This window comes from Acomys minous, assembly GCF_964271855.1.
Source record: "Acomys minous genome assembly, chromosome: 8".
In the NCBI taxonomy this organism is placed as follows: domain Eukaryota; kingdom Metazoa; phylum Chordata; class Mammalia; order Rodentia; family Muridae; genus Acomys; species Acomys minous.
This window is the reverse complement of record NC_140489.1, coordinates 19,695,123-19,714,339: the sequence shown is the minus strand read 5'-3', so window position 1 is coordinate 19,714,339 and position 19,217 is coordinate 19,695,123. Positions and strand designations below refer to the sequence as shown.

At 46.6% G+C, this 19,217-nt stretch overlaps 1 protein-coding gene across 4 annotated transcripts in view; it reads right to left on the bottom strand.

Annotated features, from left to right (window-relative positions):
* The window catches only part of FOXN3 (forkhead box N3), a 385,252-nt gene that overhangs the window by 219,518 nt on the left and 146,517 nt on the right, over positions 1 to 19,217 (bottom strand). Inside the window, exon 1 of one of the 4 annotated variants that reach the window (XM_084792029.1) lies at positions 15,562 to 16,246. The exons of the other annotated variants lie outside the window; for them this stretch is intronic. The gene's annotated coding sequence lies outside the window, so the exon portion shown is untranslated. Of the gene's footprint in view, positions 1 to 15,561; positions 16,247 to 19,217 lie in introns of those variants that run through there. 4 annotated transcript variants of the gene reach the window in all.

Genomic DNA, 19,217 nt, shown 5'->3' with positions numbered 1-19,217 from the left:
CTTTGAGGAGTATCTTGTCTCTTTCCTCTTTCCTGTCTCTCTTGTTTTTGTTTTTGTTTTTTGTTTTTTGAGACAGGGTTTCTCTGTGTAACAGCTCTGGCTGGCTGTCCTAGACTCACGCTGTAGTCCAGGCTGGTCTCGAATTCATAACGCTCCACCGGCCTCTGCCTCAAGTGCTGAGATTAAAGGTGTGCGCCACCACGCCCAGCTCCCCTCTTAGGCTTTCACGGCTCCTTTGCTATTCTCTCTGGTGAGCACATGGTCTCAGTAGCCATCACCAAGGTACAAGAGAAAGCAATTCTTCTTTCTACCACAGTGTCTCTAAAAGAAAGCAAAAAGTGCTGGAGAGGTGGCTCAGAGGTTGAGAGCACTGACTGCTCTTCCAGAGGTCCTGAGTTCAATTCCCAGCAACCACATGGTGGCTCACAACCATCTATAGTGTGATCTGGTGTCCTCTTCTGGCACGCAGGTGTACATGCAGGCAGGCAGGCAGAGCACTGTATACATAATAATAAATAAATTTTTTTTAAAAAAGAAAGCAAAACAAAACAAAACACACTAAACTAGGTAAAATTTCTGGAAATGGCACCTAGCTTAAAATATTACCAAACCTTATTTCTACACTGGACAAGTCCCTCCCACAGAATAATGACTTCCTCAGATTGCCTCAGTACCCCAATCTGCCAGCTCTACAGGATGGGGAAGTTAACTAATACTTACTACTGTCTTAACCCCTCCCCCTGCTACCTCTGTGTGTGTCTGTGTGTGCTGGGGGGTAGGGTGCACATGCGTATGTATACATGCGTGTGGAGGCCAATTGACAGTCTGTTCCTTTTTTTTTTTTTTTTTTTTTTAATGTTTTTCAACTCAGGGTTTCTTTGTGTGTCCATAGCTATCCTGGATTTGTAGACCAGGCTGGCCTTGAACTAAGAGAACCACCTGCCCTTGCCTCCTGAAGTCTGGGGGCCTTAAAATGGACCTCTCAGTAGCCTGTCAAGTAGGCTAGACTGGCTGTCCACCAAGCCCCAGGGATCTTCCTGTCTCTGTCACCCCAGCATTGGGATTGGAATTGCAAACAGGTGCCACCACACCTGGTTTTCAAAGGGGCAGCACATGTGGGTGGGGGTTGTTGGAGGATAAAATCCAAATCATCTTGAATGAACCATCTTCTTAGCTACTGTATGTCTTTCAGATCTTTTCTCTGTGTGGTGCTGGGACTTGCACTCAGAGACTGATGGACACTAGGCAAGTGTTCTACCACTGAGCCACACCACAGCCTTCCCTGTACCTCTAACCTTGTGACTCAGTGCGAGTGAAAGGTGCTCATAAACTATGAGGCATGACAGCATGTGTGTGCATCATCTCAGCAGGGGAGGCTGGCAACAGGCTGCCTCTGTGAGACCATTCAAGAGCATCTCTGTTCTCAAAGCCATGTGACTGTGACTGGTTTCAAAGACCTGGCCTCCAAACAATCAGGCACCCCTTTTAAGTTGACATTCCTTCCAAAGTCATGGAGTGTCTTTCTTATGTGCCTCACATAGGACTGGGCCGGCTATCCAACAGTATGGATTGCTCATGGCAACCATGAGTGCCCAGTGCTCAGAGCAAATGTCAGATAGTGTTCAGAACAGGGGTCTAGGCACTTGGCTGGCAGGGGCCACTCAAGGACCAACGTGTGCGTGTCACAGTGTTCTGAAGTCAGGATGGAACACCAAGCTAGAAGTGAGTGAACATCAGAGCTCGTGCAGGCTGTTCAGGCCAAGTTCAAAGGAGAGAAAGATGCAGTTCTGATATCTGACTCCAAAATCCTGCCTACCGCTGGCATACCCAGGCGAGGCTTGCACACATACCAACCTCGAGGGCATATCTCCAATGGCACAGGAAGGAGGCAGCCTCACTGGTTCAGTTTCTCTCATCAATATGTGCTGGGGAAGAAGTCGTGATCACTGGTGATCTCTCTGGACCGTGGGTCTCCTGGGAGATCTCTCTCTCTCTTTCTCTGTACGTGTGTGTGTGTGTGTGTGTGTGTGTGTGTGTGTGTGTCTGTCTGTCTGTCTCTCTGTGTGTGTATATATATGTGTATATATGTGTGTGTGTATGTGTGTATGTATATATGTGTGTGTGTGTGTGTGTGTGTGTGTGTGTGTGTTGATGGCTATCCTCAGACACTGCACTTTGCTCCTGACCCTTTAGCATAATGTCTCTAACTGATTCCTGGAGTCATCAGTTCAGGCTGGCAGAGCAAGGAGCCCTGGGACTGGATCTGCCTCTGCCGTCCCGGCACTGGGATCACAGATATGCATTGCCACACCCTATTTTTTTTACAACAGTGCTGGAAATCTAAACTCAGGGATACAGGCTTTCAAGCACTTTATGACCTGACGAATCTATCTCCTCAGTTCCTTGGCTTCGATCCCCAAAGGTCTTCTGGTCAATCCCTTTGTAGGAACAAAACAGGTCCAATTGGCCCTGCCAATCTAACCCAGTGGCTGTGCTGTGGCCCAAGGTTCTTTATCCAACCATTTTCATATTCAGAATTAGAACAATACATCCCCCTCCCTCCCCAAGCTCCACCCACAACCCCCACCTAAAATGTTTCTTAGAGGTGAGAGCCCAGTTCAGCTGCTTCAAAACACTCTCCAGTTTACTCTGCTTTTAAAGAACCCAACTACCACACCAAAGACAAAGGGACTACCATACAGTAGTTGCTGAAGAAACACACGTGTGTGTGTGTGTGTGTGTGTGTGTGTGTGTGTAGAGAGAGGGAGAGAGAGAGAGAGAGAGAGAGAGAGAGAGAGAGAGAGAGAGAGAGAGAGAGAGAAACTCTTTTTACCCATTTCCCTGGCAGATACCACCAAAACATTTTTAAAAATTTCCCCTCATCATCTCTTTGAGTCTTCAAGTATATAAGCACCCCCCCACCCCCCCCACCCCGCCCCGAAATGTGAGAGTCCCTGGCCTAGCACAAGGCAAGAAAAGCAAGGTTGCAAGGAAACACAAAAGCCAGCCCAGACCTGAAGGGGAACAGGCGGCCCCCTACGACAAGGCAGCCAACTGCCAAGCTGTCATTTTGCTCAGCGGCTGAACAGAAGGCTCAAGTAATGACAACCACAAAACTCATTTAAAGTCTGAAAAGGTGACTAATGAGCTCATTCATGGTGGCTATAAATTATTCACTACAACACTGATCCCACTCAAGACAAACAGTAAAGTAAACTTTAAACACAGACCCGGCCGGCCTTCCGACTCGCGCGGCACGCTATGTCTGCGAGACTTCTCACAATGACAAGGACACTTGTCCTCGTTGTCTATTGTTACATTAGTCTTCTATTTACTTTTTTTTTTTTTTTTGGTACTGCCTTTAATCAAGTTAAGCAGACACAGCTGTTACACATTTATTTTTCTGCTGGGTTTTTTTTTTTTCATTAGTTATTACGAGCAATCATGAAAGCCCTAAAAATAACGGCAAATTATATTCTCTAGAAATTGAAGGCTGACCTTAAAATGAAGCCCAGGTCTTCAGAAAGAATATTCATACGCACATGTTGGATAAGTGACAGCCCCGCACAAAGGCAGAACTTGAGTGCCTGCCCCACTCTTGGAGAGCTTTGCAGTTCACTTCTAAACTCCCTTCCGTCCTGGAGCCAAACAGTTGCCTCAGAGCCCAACGAGACTGCGGCCCCTGCTTCCAGCGGCCAGGTTTGGGTTAAGATTTTCATGAAGACATCATCACCTTAAATAAACAGAAGAAATGTCTGCTGGCTTTTTCCAGCACTGACAAATGGCAGGTTCCTTGAAAACTCACCACGCTGCTGCAGATTGCTTTCAGTTTCCTGCCTAACATTAAATACAGAATTGTCGCTCTTTCTGGTTTTGCAAACCTAACTGTTTGCTGCTGTATTGCTACTAAAAACATGATGACTGTAGTTCGGGGCTCCCCTTTTTCTTTTCTTTCTTTCTTTCTTTTTTTTTTTTTATCCTACTATCATCTTCAAGACACTTTAAGAGTTACGAGTTCCAATTTTGCTTGATAGACTTATTTTTTAAGTCCCCAAACAAATACTTAACATTAGAGCTTGGTCAGATCTCTCTGAATGTTATGTATTTTTCAACGGCTTTGAATCCTTTGAAAAGGAAGCCACAGTAAAGACTCAATACTCAAGTACTGACAGATGGAGGCCCTAACCAGGCAAAAGTGAAAGCAGAAAAGTTTAGAAGCTGCTGAGTGCTGGCCCACTGGGGCATGAGTGGAAGCAGAGGCAGACGTGTGCACACTTTACTTTGGGCCTTGGCTATACTGTCTCCATTTAAGGCAAATCTTTCACATTTTCAGTTTCTTTTTTTGTTTGTTTGTTTGTTTTGTTTTGTTTTGTTTTTCGAGACAGAGTTTCTCTGTGTAGCCGTGGCTGTCCTGGATTTGCTTTGTAGACCAGGCTGGCCTCGAACTTACAGTGATCCACCTGTCTCTGCCTCCCGAGTGCTGGGATTAAAGGTGTGCGCCACCACATTTTCAGTTTCTTGCATGAACTAAGTGAAAGCTTTGTCCACTGTTTCTGTGAGAAAGGGCTGTCCTGCAATATGGTATTGATGGCAGAGTCCACTGTCACCTACCAACAGCGATCTGTGGACCTCATCATGTTTGTCATAGTTTTTTATTCACATTTCTGGGTCTATCCAGGATTATTAACTTTAAGGCCTCTCCACTGGGAGAGTCCTGGGAGTTACTTTTGGGTCTCTTTTCTTTTCTTTTTGGTCAATTTTACTTCTTAGAAAAGCTTTTTGTTGTTGTTGTTGTTGTTTTAGTTTGATTTTTTGTTTGTTTGTTTTTGAGACTGGGTCTCACTATGTTGACCAGTAGATCAGGCTCGCCTCAAACTCACAAAGATCTACCTGCCTGCTGGGACTAAAGATGTATGCTGCCAGCTAGCCAGTCCCTCATCCCCCCCCCCTCTCTCTCTCATACACACACACACACATACACATTCTTAGAGCAGTTATAATTGTATATTAAAATTATATACTAGAACTTCTGTCCCCACATGTCTGCTATGATATTAGGTTGTTGTTGTTGTTTTGTAATGCCCCCACAAGATTTGGCTACAGACAAGCTTGTATGGCACTTTCTTTCTCTCTTTCTTTCTTTTTTAAGATTTATTTATTTATTATTATGTATACAGTTCTCCACCTGCAAGTACACCTGCAAGCCATCAGGTCACATTATAGATGGTTGTGAGCCACCATGTGGTTGCTGGGAATTGAACTCAGGACCTCTGGAGGAGCAGTCAGTGCCCTTAACCTCTGAGCCATCTCTCCAGCCCCTTTCATTCTTATGAACGATTGGTTTTCTTTCATTACATTTATTAATTTAGGCATATACACACATATACCATATGAGAGCGGGTGTGGAGGCCTGAGGGCAATGGGCATGAGTTGGTTTTCTTCTACTATGTGGGGTCCCATTGAGCAAATTCAGTTCATGGCAATGGACAGCAAGCACCTTTACCAGATGAGCTATCTTTTTGTTTTGTTTTGTTTTTCGAGACAGGGTTTCTCTGTGTAACCCCTGGCTCTCCTGGTCTGGCTTTGCAGAGCAGGCTGGCCTTGAACTCACAGCAATCTGCCTGCCTCTGCCTTCTGAGTGCTGGGATTAAAGGCATGTGCCACCACACGCGGTTCAGATGAGCTATCTTCTTAACCAATGGTGTAAGGTTTTGAAAATCTAACATCACAATGCAAAAAATCCAGGTCCAACCAAATAAGTGGAAAAGTCTGAAACAGATCAACTGCTCCACAGCTTTCCCCTCGACTTCGCTTCTGTGCAGAACAGGGTGGACAAAACACTACTTTGAAAATGAGCCTCACATTCCGTCCCTCCTGGCAGGGAGTCTGACAAGACACAGTACACCTTTCTCATTATTGGTGAGAACCTGGCATGTCCGCGGCTGTCTAAATAGCACCCTACTCCTAGTTTCCCAGGGGTGAACCATGAGTGATGCCAGTTTTGCTTGAGGACATTCAGTGCTTCAGAACAATAGCAGTCACAACAATGGGCGGCAAGTCGTCAAGGACACCATCCAAGGGATCTCAGAGCACACACGCCATAGCGCTCTCTCCTACACAGCTTTCTGCTGTTCTCCAGGCCAGGCACCATGCCAGTAGCCTTCCCTGTTTTTATTTCATCTTTTTTTTTTTTTCCCTGAGACAGGGTTTCTCTATGTAGCCTTGGCTGTCCTGGACTCACTTTGTAGACCAGGCTGGCCTTGAACTCATGTAGATCTGCTTGCTTCTGCCTCGAGTGCTGGGATTAAAGGTATGCGCCAGCATGCCTTGCTATTTCATCTTTTACTACCCATTTCACAAGGAATGGGTGCTGTCACTCTCATGGGCAGAGGACACGAAGGCTAAACAAAAATCAAGTGACTCGTACATAGGGGTAAGAGGAAAAGTTAAGACCCTAGACTAGAGAGATGGCTCAGTAGTTTAGAGCCCTGGCTGCTATTCCAGAGGACCAGAGAGCTTAAATCCCAGCAACCACATGACAGAAACACCCATCTTTAACTTCAGTTCTAAGGGATCCAATGCATCCTTCTAGCCTCTGTGGGCACTACAGCCAGGTGGTGCACAGAGACACATGCAGACAATATAGATACAATACAAATAAATGCGGACCCATGTGAGAAGCTTAGTCCCCTGTGTGGTGTGAGGTGAGCTGATGGAAACCTAGGGACAGGGCTTCATGAAGGATCCTTAGGTCACTGGGGCTCTACCCTTGGGAAGGTATTGAGGCAATCTAATGAACCATGGGTTACCTGTGGAATCCTAGTGTTTAGGAAGCTGAGGCAGGAGAATTGCCTTGAGTCTGAGTGACTACAGAGTGAGACTGTACACACACACACACACACACACACACACACACACACACACACCAGCCCAAAATAAAAACATTGACTAATATTAAAAGAAAATGAAATCTACAGGATAAACCCCAGGCAAGAATTCCCTAATAGTGTCATATAAGGCCCTAATTTAATGAAGCAACGAAGTCCCTGGAAAGGGAAATGACTTAGAATGTGCATCTGTAGCTGCTTCTCCCTTCCCCAAGCCCTGTGAGTGGTCCCAGACCTCCTACCTTTAACTACAAAGGCTCTGAGATAGCTAAGAATGGACCATCCAGAGACAAGACTCAATACAGGAGCCAACAGCCCCTATGGTTTGAAGTCTGAGGTGGCTTTTCTGTTGCTTGTGACCAAAAGTCTCTTTACAGACACCCATATAGAGTTAGTGATCAATGGAGCTCCGTTTCTTACACAGAGAAATGTCTAATACAGTAGATCTTTTTAACAGAATAAAATAGAAAAATGACATTTTGACAGGTTTAGTGACGAGACTTGATAAGACTTAAATGACTTAAGAGAAAAGACCCAAATTGCAAACTATTACCAAGCACTTTTAAAGGTCTGCTCCAGTGAGTGAGCGTAGCCATGTTCATGGAGTCCTGCTGATAGATGGGGAATTATGAATGGGAGATTAGCTGTAGGGATTCCACGGCTAACAGAAGCCAGAGGCAAGCGTGACCCCTCACTGAGGTCCTAGAGCTTAACTGCAAGGGTGCTCATTCCTGACCGGTGAGGTGAGGTGAGGACACACTTTCTCAACCTGTTTTCCCAAAGCATGGCCTAAGGCTAGTCAAGAAGAGATGAGGACGGCTATAATGGCTCAGTTTATTGAGTAGTTACGATGTGACAGACACTAAGCTACACATTTTACCTGGTTATGTCATAGAAAGATGAGAGTCACTATACAAAAAAAAAAAAAAAAAGTGAGGTCTTCACCTTGAGTCTGTCTCCGGGGATTCTGGTTGGGCTAAGCCATCACTCTTCTCCTCCCCCCAGTTCCCGATTCCCCCCACATTTATTTATTTATTTATTTATGGTTTTCAAGACAGGGTTTCTCTGTGTAGCCTTTGAGACCAGGCTAGCCTAAGACTCAGAGATCTGCCTGTCTCTGCCTCCCCCGAAAGCTAAGATTAAAAGTCAAAGTTGTGCACTCTACCACCTCCCTGTTTACACTCTTTCCTTAAAGGTGTCCTTACATTATGGAGGCTTAGATCTCGGCTCTCCTCTGGAGCTCTGCCAGGAGCTTTCTGAAGTAAGCACAGCTTATGATGGGGGACCTGGGCCTCAAGTCGGGTAGAGCTAGGCTCTCAGGTGTGAGCAGCTTGGCCCTAAGTCAAGAACTTGGAAGGACAAAGCTGGGTGTGATGGCACACGCCTTTACTCCTAGCACTCAGGAGGCAGAGGCAGGCAGATGACGTGAGTTCAAGGCCAGCCAGGTCTACAAAGTGAGTCCAGGATAGAGAAACCCTGTCTTGAAAAACAAAAACAAAACAAAACAAAAAAACCAAAAGCAACAACAACAAAAGGGCCAGCCTTCTCTGACTAAGGGGTGCTTCCTGGGAGCAGTACCCAGAGGGCTTGGGGATAACGGGAACCCTCAAACCCAACACATACAACTGTGGAGTCACTACTTCAGTTTTACTTTGGTCAGAAGGTTTAGCCTATGTACAGGTCCTATTTTCCCTTCCACGGGCTCTCTTTTGTGGAATTATTGTGGGTTACAGCAAGACAGACACTATAGGGACAATCTATGCACAGGTTCAGGCCACAGTGGGGGCTGAACAAGGAAGAATTAGGTAAAGGGACCAGTATTGTGGGCATGCAGAAAGGGAAACCTTCAATGCCACCCTGGCTCTGGCTTCCCCTTCCCTTGGCCCCGCCCCTCCCCGGGTGCTTACTCCAGCAGCCCAGGCCGGCTTTCCTTAGGGACCTCTGCACTTCCCTGGCTTGCTGGGCTCTTTGACCCCTCACTGTTCCACTCCAAATAGCAACTATACCTCCCCCACTAACTCAATGCACAGCCCCTGCTACTCTAGGTGATCTGCCCTCTCTGCAGACCCTGCCCTGACTTCCCCCTCCCCCCCACCCCCATCGCTCACTTTGTTTCAAATGATAACATGGAAAGGTGGCTTGTGACTTACCTCCCTAGAACGGTGGTCAGTGGTCAGGGAACCCAGTGGCCACCTTGTCGCGGAATTTACTTTTCTGACAACTACAAGTGCTGGAAATCACTTTCCCTTCCCTCCTCTTCCTACTTACTTACAATGGGCTATCTTCCTTGTTAAACCTTCAGGTGCAGGATGGTGTATAGGTATGCAAAGTGTGGAGGTGGGGGACATCCACACAGCTCCCAGTCATCCGGGAGAATTAGCATCTCTAAGGGAATAAAGAGTGTCCCCCCCACCCACCCTCTTGAAACCAGAGATGGGGCAGAAGTGAAGAGAGGGTTACAGAACAAGGGAGACAGGGGTGGAGAATCCTCCAGACTAAGTACTTTTCCAAACCCTGTCTAGTACAGTGAGGTTCCCTAAACCTGCTCTTGACATTGAACATAAATGGAGCAACCTGGGAGCGGAAGGCTGTTCCAGTGGCTCTCAGCTTCCCTTCCCAGCTCTTTATATTGTCCAAGCAGTTGGGTTTCTCAACTATAGATTTACAGTTAGGCTTTTGGATGTGCTACCCTCAGCCCCTCCCCTCAGCCAATGTCTGCCAAACAGTGTGTTTGCTCTCAGAGTTGGAGTCAGGACGAAGAAATGAAGACCTCAGAGCCTCCTCCCCTTCCCCCACAGAGCCTCCTCCCCTTCCCCCACCACTGGGAAAGCTCAAGAGGTATGGAAGCCACCAGCCAGCACCAGAAATCTTTTGGGGGGGGGGGGTTCTTCAAGACAGGGTCTCTTTGTGTAGCCTTCGCTTCCTGGACTTGCTTTGTAGACGAGGCTGGCCTCGAACTCACAGATATCCACCTGTCTCTGCCTCCCAAGTGCTGGGATTAAAGTCATGTGCCACCACGCCCAGCTTAGGACCAGAAATCTTTACAACTACACGAATATATGGCAGGAAGGGCTGATTGGTCTGAAAAGTAATGAAGCCACAAAAAGGCTACATTTCTGTTGTTTGGTTGGGGTTTGTTTTCGTTGTTTTCATTTTTAGTGGTAGGAGTCCAACTAAGGTACTTGAACGCCCTAGGTAAGTGATCTGCCTCTGAGCTATGTATTTGGAGACAGGGTATCCACATATAGATTATGGTGACCTCGAACTCTCAAATCCTCTGCCTTAACCTCCCCATCAAACCCAACAACTCCAACTTTCAACCTCTTTCCTGACACCTTATCTATTTAAAAGGACAAGGCTGGTGATTTGGATGTGGCTCATCAGTGGAGTCCTTGCTTAGCAACCTTGAAGCCCTGGGTTTGTTTCCCCAGCACCCCATAATCTAAGAACAGTGGCACACACCTGGAATCCTAGCATTCAGGAGGTCTGTTATGCCCAGATCACTGGATCCCAAAGACCACCAGGAGTCCTGAAGCCTTATGGAAAAGCAAGGAGCCTTTATTTCTGCAGAAATCCAGCATGCTGGGATCACCATTTAAATAAAATGGCAATCCCAAGGTGAGGTTGCAGGCTCATTTTAAAGGCATCCAGGGGAATTCCAAGGGAGGGGTTGGTGACCTTTAATGTGATTGGAGCATTCAAACTGAAAAGGCGCGGGCTGACTAGAAAGGTGCAGGCAACCTTAGTCAGTGGTCAAGAGTTAATCATAAGACAAGGGATTTCTAGACAGGAAGTAAACTAACCTTGAGAAACCTTATCTCCCTCAGGCCAGGTGGCTAGGCTGTCCCTGATTGGCTGCCCATTATCTGTGGTATTCCCAGTAACCCCTGAGCTCCTTTCTGAAGAATGGAGGCTCACACCTGCTCCAAGCTAGTAAGAAACTGAAGCCTGTCATGGAGGTAGCTAGACTTATTTAACCGGGCCTCCTGGGGTCAAGGCCATCCATGGCCACTCAAGAAGTTTGAGGCAGGCATTCCAAGGTTACGTGGACAATGCCTCTCGCCTAAAGCAAAAATAAAGACATAAGACTGGCAAGACATGTAGTCACCGAGGCTGGGAAGCCCCTGCTGGACTGTCAAGGTTTGGGAAAGTCATGTGATTTCCCTGTGGTTTTGTGCTGCTCCCTGTAAAGTAGGAAAATGATATGATATGATCTAACCAGTGAAACTGCAAGGACTCGGAGGAAGTATGCGTCTGAAGTATCTGAAAGGAGGCATTCCACAAGGTAAATGCAGCCAAGTGCTTTCTATGATCAGGGCAATAAAACTTCTTAGAAGTTGGTAGGTGAGATGGCACAGCCAGTTAAGGCGCTTGCCCTGCAATTCTGGTGACCTGAGCTCAAGCCTCAGAACACAACCATAAAAAGACCCACATATGTGCTGTGCCATGCACACACACACACACACCACTAAAAGCAATAATTTGATACATTTTTAAAAGCAAAAAATAATTCTAAGTCAAAAGCTGAGAGCTCGCAAAACGGGGTGGGGATGTAGCGCTGAGTGTTTGGCTGGCACACTCTGAGCACTGGGTTCATCCCAGCATCTCCAAAAACAGAACAAATGGCTAACAAGATGGCTAAGTGGTTAAAGGTGTTTGCTACCAAGCCTGACAACCTGAATTTGACCCTGGGACCCACAAAGTGGAAGGGTTAACCAGCTCCCCTGAGCTGTCCTCTGACTCACACACATGAGTGCCCCCAACAAACAAACAAATGTTTAAGAATAAAACAAAAGCTGGCAGAATTATTCTTTTGCTTTTTATTCTTCAGTTCCTGTCTCCACACAGTAACTGAAGAAAGCCACAAAACCATTTCTCCCTCCCTCCCTTCCTTCCTCCATTCCCTTCTACTTTAAGGCATTAAAAAATCCATGAAATTTTGCCCCTGAATTCATTAGAATTTCCTGACACTTTTAGCAACTCCCTTAAAGAAAACTGAAACACTTTTCTGGTTTGGGTCCTGGACTCTCCACACACAAAAACAGCTGTGATTCTTGCTGATTGATGGATTTGAATGACAAATGTCCCTATGATAGGGACATCGCACAATGCTAGGCTCCGGAGAATGAGGGCTCCTCTTTGATACTTGGCTCGGACAAGGAATGCTTGGTAGCCTAGGCTGGTCTGAAATGCATTAGGTAGCCTAAGCTGGCCTTGAACTCACAGCAGTATTTCTGCATCCACCATATGCTGGAATTATAAGCACAGATACCATATCCAGATTTGGCATTTGTTTACTTCATAAAGAAAAGCTGATTGACTATTCTGCAAGATGGCATGGCAGTAACCAGAAATATATATATATCCCTTCAGCTTTTCCCCTATTCCCCTCCCCTATGACTGTGACTGAGGGGGTATCAAGTCTCTTCTTAGTAGCCTGCTATCCTTCCTCTGAGTGCCACCAGGCCTCCCCATCCAGGGAATGTGATCAAATATGGGGCACCAGAGTTCGTTATTTTTAAAGTCACCTGTTCCCCTCAAGGATATGAGTAAGCTAGCTGTGGTCAGAATAGGGCCACCACACTCCTGGCCCAAGCAGGAGCCCACGTAGCATAGTGACTATAGTGACTATATCTATGATTTGCCATGGGGTCCAGATTCAGGGGTGAGACAGGAGGGCCCAGGAGGGAATTATAGATTTTGGATACAATAGAACACCTGTCAGTACAGCAAGATAATTCAACTTTGCTCCTCCACAGTGCAAACACCCAGGATGGACAACAGTTCAGGGCTCCCTGTGTACAGAATTCACAGGGCCTATGCTGGCTAGCTCCTGTGAACTTGCCACAAACTAGGGTCATCTGGGGAAAGCAAATTACAACTGGGTTTGTCTGGATCAGACTGGCCTGTGCGCATATCTTGATTTTATTTTTTTAAGATTTGTTTATTTATTATTTGTGCAGTATTCTGCCCACATATGTGCCTGCAGGTCAGAAGAGGGCATCAGATCTCATTATGGATGGTTGTGAACTACCATGTGGTTGCTGGGAATTGAACTCAGGACCTTTGGAGAAACTGACAGTGCTCTTAACCTCTGAGCCATCTCTCCAGCCCCATGTGGGTATATCTTTATGGGGCTTTTTTATTTTATTATTATTATTATTTTGACTAATGATTGATGTGTGATGACCAAGGCTATTTTAGCCAGTGCTATCTGAGTTGTGTAAGAAAGCAAGCTGAGGAAAGCATGCCAACTAAGCCATGAGAAGCACCCCGTAAGCAGTGTTTCTCCGTGGTGTCTGCTCTAATGCCTATCTCAAGTCCCACCTTGACTTGCTTCAGTGATGGGCTGTGATGGAGAGGCATAAGCCAAAACCTTTTGCTTTCTCCAAGTTGGTTTGGTCAGCGTTTTATCATAGTGACAGAAAGCAGAGGCACCAGGACAGTGTCTTTCAACAGTTCTCACCTGGCACCAGGCCCACACTCATGGCTGACTGGTTGTCTGTTGCATGTTCAGGTGCACAGTCTATTCCATGAAGAACCACAACTTAGCCACCTTGTCCTAACCAGTCAATCTGTCTTTCCCAGCTATGGGCAGGATTTAAACATGAGCTTATACTCTATACTACAGAGTCTGGCCAGTGTTCAAACTAGCATGACTTTATATGTATGCAGGGTCTAGAGCTTGGGTAGAGGATGTCTTCTTACTCAGTAGGCTGCCCTCTAATTCACAGTAATCCTCCTGCATCGGCCTACCAGATGCTTGGATTACAGGCATGAGGTCCCAACGCCCAGCCTTGAATGCAGCTTTCTTTATGGGTCACTAACTATGGCTGTACTTTCTTTTTTTGTTTTTCTGAGACTCCTGGGATTACAGGTGTGTGCCACAGTAGCCAGGGCTGTACTTTCTTATGGGTGACCCAACATCAGGACCAGGGAAGAGGGAGTCCTCCAAAGAATGAGGTCAGTGCCAGGCGTGGTGACGAATGCCTTTAATCAGAGACTTGGGAGGATCACTGTGAGTTTGAGGCCAGCCTGGTTTACAAAAACAAGTCTAGGACAGCCAAGGCTACACAGAGAAACCCTGTCTTGAAAAACCAAAAAATAAAAACTAAAAATAAATGATAAAAAAAATAAAAATAAAAAGTATGAGGTCAGTAAACTCCAATAGGCCAAAATGAGTCCAGTGTCTGTTTTTATCAATAAAAATTTTATTAGAACATAACTATTTCCTAGTTCCCAGCAGAATTGACTGTTTGTGGCAGAGACCATACAGGATGCACAGGACAGAGTGTTCACTACCTGATCTGTCAGAAAAGATTTGCCATTCCCCAACACCCACCCCCCATCCCCAAGCTAATGGTGGGGGGGGAGGGGGGGATGAGTGGGGGTGGGGTGGGGGTGGGGTGGGGGTGGAGGAGGAGGATAACAATGGCAGAAGGAAACTTCTGGGTCCTAATGCCGTATCTCCTGAATCCGCAGCTTTGGGAGGGAGGCTGTGCAAGCATATCTATCTTTCTGCTTCCATTTCATTCACAACATGTGATTAGTTACAGGAGGCAACTGCGTGGTAAATGTTTCACCAACAGCTCAGACTATGCTTGCTGGATGTGTGACAAGAACTGGCTGTCTTCTTTCGGGATTGTCAGAGGTCCTCTCTTGAGACAGCAGCATTTTTATAGCTCGAGAGGGGCTGGTACTAGCTCTATTATGTACAGTGTTATCTCTGGAGCCCCTGAAACATGCAGTGCATTGAGCCAATCACAGTCCGACATGACACGGGGTTACACTACATGACAGGGGCAATGAGGTTTTTAGCCAAAGCTGAGAACGTCTAGGAAGGGTTTCATGGGTTTTTGTTTATGTTTTTGTTTAGAGATAGGGCCAGGCTGGCCTTGAACTTGCTGTATAGTTGAGGGTGTGATGGAACCCCCTTTTGCCCTGCTGATGGCTTGCATTACACATATAAACCACCACATCTAGTTGTTTCATCACTGATTTGTTTAACTTTGCTTTCTGAGATGTGACCTCAATATAAGGGCTTGACTGGCACGGAATTCATTATGTAGACCTGGCTGGCCTTGAACTCACAGAGCTCTGCGTGCCTCTGTTGCTCGGGTGCTGGGAGTTGTGCACCACCATACCCCACTGTACCCAGTTTTATGTGGTGCTGAAGTTGAGACCCAGAGCTTCCCACATTCTAGGCAAGCACGTAGCAACTGAGCTCCATCCTAAAGGACACAGGGCCAGGTTGGAGCTCAGTGGTAGGATGCTTCTCTAACACGGAGGCCCTGGGCCAAATCCTCAGCCCGGGAAGGAGCGATGGGTAAAATAGGAATAATGCCCAGAAGGAAATGAACTTCAGAAAAAGGAAAGTAGTTATGAGCACAACAAATGCTTAGAGTCAAAAGCACAGAGCAGGGAGAGACACTCAAGCAGGGAGAGGGAAGATGGCTGGGGGTGTAAAGAAGTTGGAATCAGACCGTGAGGGATCTGAAGTCCTTAGCCTACAAGTTTGGGTTTAACCTGGTCGATGGAGAGCTAAGGAATAATCAAGGGATAGTAGGTAATGATATCATCTGATATCATAATGATACGTTTTTAGGAAGATTAATCTGTTCATAATATATAGGAAGAATCAGAAGAAACCAAAATGTAAAGGAATTGGACTTACAGAACACAGTAGCTGTTATAATGAGACCTTCTTCTTCTTCTTCTTCTTCTTCTTCTTCTTCTTCTTCTTCTTCTTCTTCTTCTTCTTTTCTTTTTCTTCTTCTTTGGAGGGTGTTTGCAAGATAGGGTTTCTCTGTGTAGCTTTGGCTGTTCTGGACTCACTTTTTTAGATAAGGCTGGCCTCAAACTCACAGCGACCCGCCTGCCTCTGCCTCCCAACTGCTGGGATTAAAGGCGTGCGCCACCACACTCGGCTTGGGACATTCTTTTAATGATGAAGAGAAACGAGTTTTGTCTTCATCTTAAGTTTTCCTGTGTCTCCTAGATGCCTCCTATATGTCTTATATGTTAATGCCTGACAAATACGTAAAACTAGAGGCCAGCGAGGAAAATACTTCAGATTAAAAGGGAAGCAAAGGCCTGGCCTTCGTGTAAGTATCACTCGTCTGGAGATGCGTGTAGGAGCTCCGGAGTAGATGGCCTTTGTCAGCACAGGGACATCGCTGAAGATCATGAAAACATTTGTTCCTCTCCTCCCCTGTAAAAATCCACCATGATCACTGTCCACCCCAGCAAAGTAGCTACACTAGCTTTCTCTGCATGAGGTTTCCAGGAACTGTCTGTCTCTCTGTCTGTTCGTCTGTCTGTGATGAATATGCTCCCCATGTTCCTGGCATCCTCCCTCCCAATCCCTCAGACTCCTGGCTTCCAGCATTGGGCTTCACAGGCACAGGCAGGCTCGCTTCTTGGAGTGGGAGTCTGCAGAAGAGCAGAGGTTGAAGACTTGCTTCAGAGTAGATGGCCTTCAGTGTTTATCCCAGTGTTGACCACTACAGGTGACCAACTGTGGTTTCTAACTTCTGAGCTCGGGATCAGAAGGGAACCCTGGGATTGGTAGGCACCTATTCCAAAGGCCGCAAAGCATGTTAGTATAGGGGGTGGCACCTGTGCAGAATGCTCATGGATGGAGCTATTGTCATTTTTTTTTGGGGGGGGGAAGCGGTTACAATGACATCTGGCTGAGTTGCTCAAGGGAAACCAGTCTTTCTGGGTTTCCCTAATTTAGTAATCATATACCCAAAACAGAAACTTTTCCCCCATCAGAGTACATCAGCAGATTCCCAGAGGACCAAACTCTAAAGACTACAAGTGCTCAGGGACCAGGATATTCAGCGCAGCAGCCTGGCTACGGTTCCATCTCACAGGCCCTGTGGGAGATTTCCTTAGCAAACACAGGAAGGGCAGGCGCTTGAGACCTTGGAGCAGTGAGCTGGCAACCTCCAGGTCCTCAGTTTGCCCTGAGGAGATTTGGGCATCTCCCTGCCCTCTCCCCAGGACGGCTATCCAATGCCCTCCCAACAGGTTTAAGGAAGAACTGGATCTGGAACTAGGGTTTCACAGCTGTCTTTTCTTCCTAGAACGTCTCTCTTCTAGCTTCTTTTTTCACACATATTTCTTCAGTGTGTGCATGTGGAGTGTGTCCCCACGTGTGCAGGTCAGAGAACAACTTGCTGGGAGTCGGCTCTGTCCTTTTTATCATGTGTGTCTCAGGGATCGAACCCAGATTAGCAAGGCTGGTGGCCAGCACCTTTACCCACTGAACCCTCTCACCGGCCCGGAGATTCACTTTTCTAATTACAACATCATAATGGTCATCATGGGATACATGAACACCACAAAGAATGAGGAGGAGGAGGAGCAGAAGGAGGGGAGATAGAGGAGGAGGGGGGGCGATGAAGGAAACAACCAAAGGGAGAGTCATGTTCTATTACTCGGAGTCTCAGCATCCGTAGGGATTCAAACGTCCTAGATTTTCTCTGCATTTCACATGGTATCGGACCATAAGCATGCTGCACCGTGCTTCCCTCTACTTCCTGTTGCACAGACTGTTTCTATGACAAAACTCTGAGCTCCAAGAGGGCTCAGATTGCATCGGTCTTAATGGTACCATACACTCCCTACTTACTCTATACCTACCACATAGTATGTCCTCAGTAAACGGTTATGCAGCTAGCACCAGTTAGTTGTGCAGTGTCATAAGCTGTAGTTGATGACTCAGCCTCTCCCTCAGGTGACTACCTCAGTTAGCTCCAGTTTTCTCTACTGTCAACACACTCAGACTTTAATAACCATCTTCCCGTATAGGGACTAACACTCCCCTGGAATGAATCCTGAAAGAGGAATTGCCAGGGCAATGAGTAGCCATAGGTGTGATGCTTAGAATTAGCTGTCAAGTGACACAATCTAAAGTCACTTAGGTAGAGAGTCTCAGTGTGGAACTGCCTGGATCATGGGTATAACTTCGAGGGGCCATCTCGACTCATTAAAGGAAGTGGGTGGCACCATCCCTAGGTTTCTGGCGCTATATAAGAAGAGAGCACGTGAGGTGGGCACAAGCACGTGCCCATGTTTTTATTCTTCTCTGCGGTGGCATCCTTGGAGTGATAGACCGGGAACCATGAGCTAAAATAAGCACTTTCTTCCCCAAGATGCTTTGTGCTGGGGTATTTCATCACAGGAACAGAAATGAAACTCACACACGAAGTAAGGCCTAGAAACTTGATGTCTGGTGGGTCTTTTGAAATGTTACCCTCATCCATGTCCCACACAGGTGACATACCACAGTGGGAAGCCTAGAGTTCTATATGAGTTTGTCAGTTATGGAAACGATGGTAGAAGTCTTCAGTGGGCGGTTCAGTGATGAACCGACGACTGGACTTGACGTTGGCTCTGATATGGAACAATCCCAGGAGTACAAAGCGCCTTCGTTTCTTTGCTGCACAATCCTGGGTGACACCTAATATAGCCACGAGGAGAATTACCAACTCCCAGCTTCCCAATGCGCTGTGCTAGGAAACACACCCCACGCCCCAGAAGCCTGCAAGGTTCAGCATAGAAAGCCAGCTTTCCCCACAAACAGCAGCCCACACCAAATCTGTGTCTCCCTGGCACCAAGTCTGTTTTGTTTGACTTGACTATAAATATCTGTACTTCAAAGTCAATGTCCACAGTGGATTCTCCATGCTTTTTTTTTTTTTTACATACACGCATACATTTAGTATACATCGTTAGCCTCAGAAACACATGTTTCACATTTGCTGCTTGGGAAAGAATTCTCCTTCTCAACATTTTACCAGCAAGTTAAGTTCTAAATGGGCACACACATTGGCTTTTCCCTGTAGGTCAAGGAGACCACTGGGAGCAGGAGCAGGAGCAGCAGCAGCAGCAGCAGCAGCAGCCGCCACATATACACTCTCTCCTTGCACTGTACCACACTATACTCCACAGCATTCATGGTCTGATGTGACAAGCTTGGGCCTCCTACTCTCCTTCCACCAGCCATCTTCCCCGCTCTTCTCACAAAGCTGAGAGTTGAACACCCAGAGGAACTGCCTGAACGTCTCCAAAGCCTTGTCAGATGTGGCAAAGGATGCAAAACTACTCAAACCCTTTACAGATGAAGGCCTGAACTCAAATCCCATCTCTGTCCCCAAATGACTTTGTCAGGGTATCTATTGTCTGTATTTCCATTTCCTGGTCATCAAAATGGGGTGGTCCCTGCACTGTCCCATGTGCTCTGCAAGAAACACACAAGGAGCCAGGCCATAAGGACCTTTCCTGTTCTTCCAGAGACCAACTTCAATCGCCTCTGTCAGC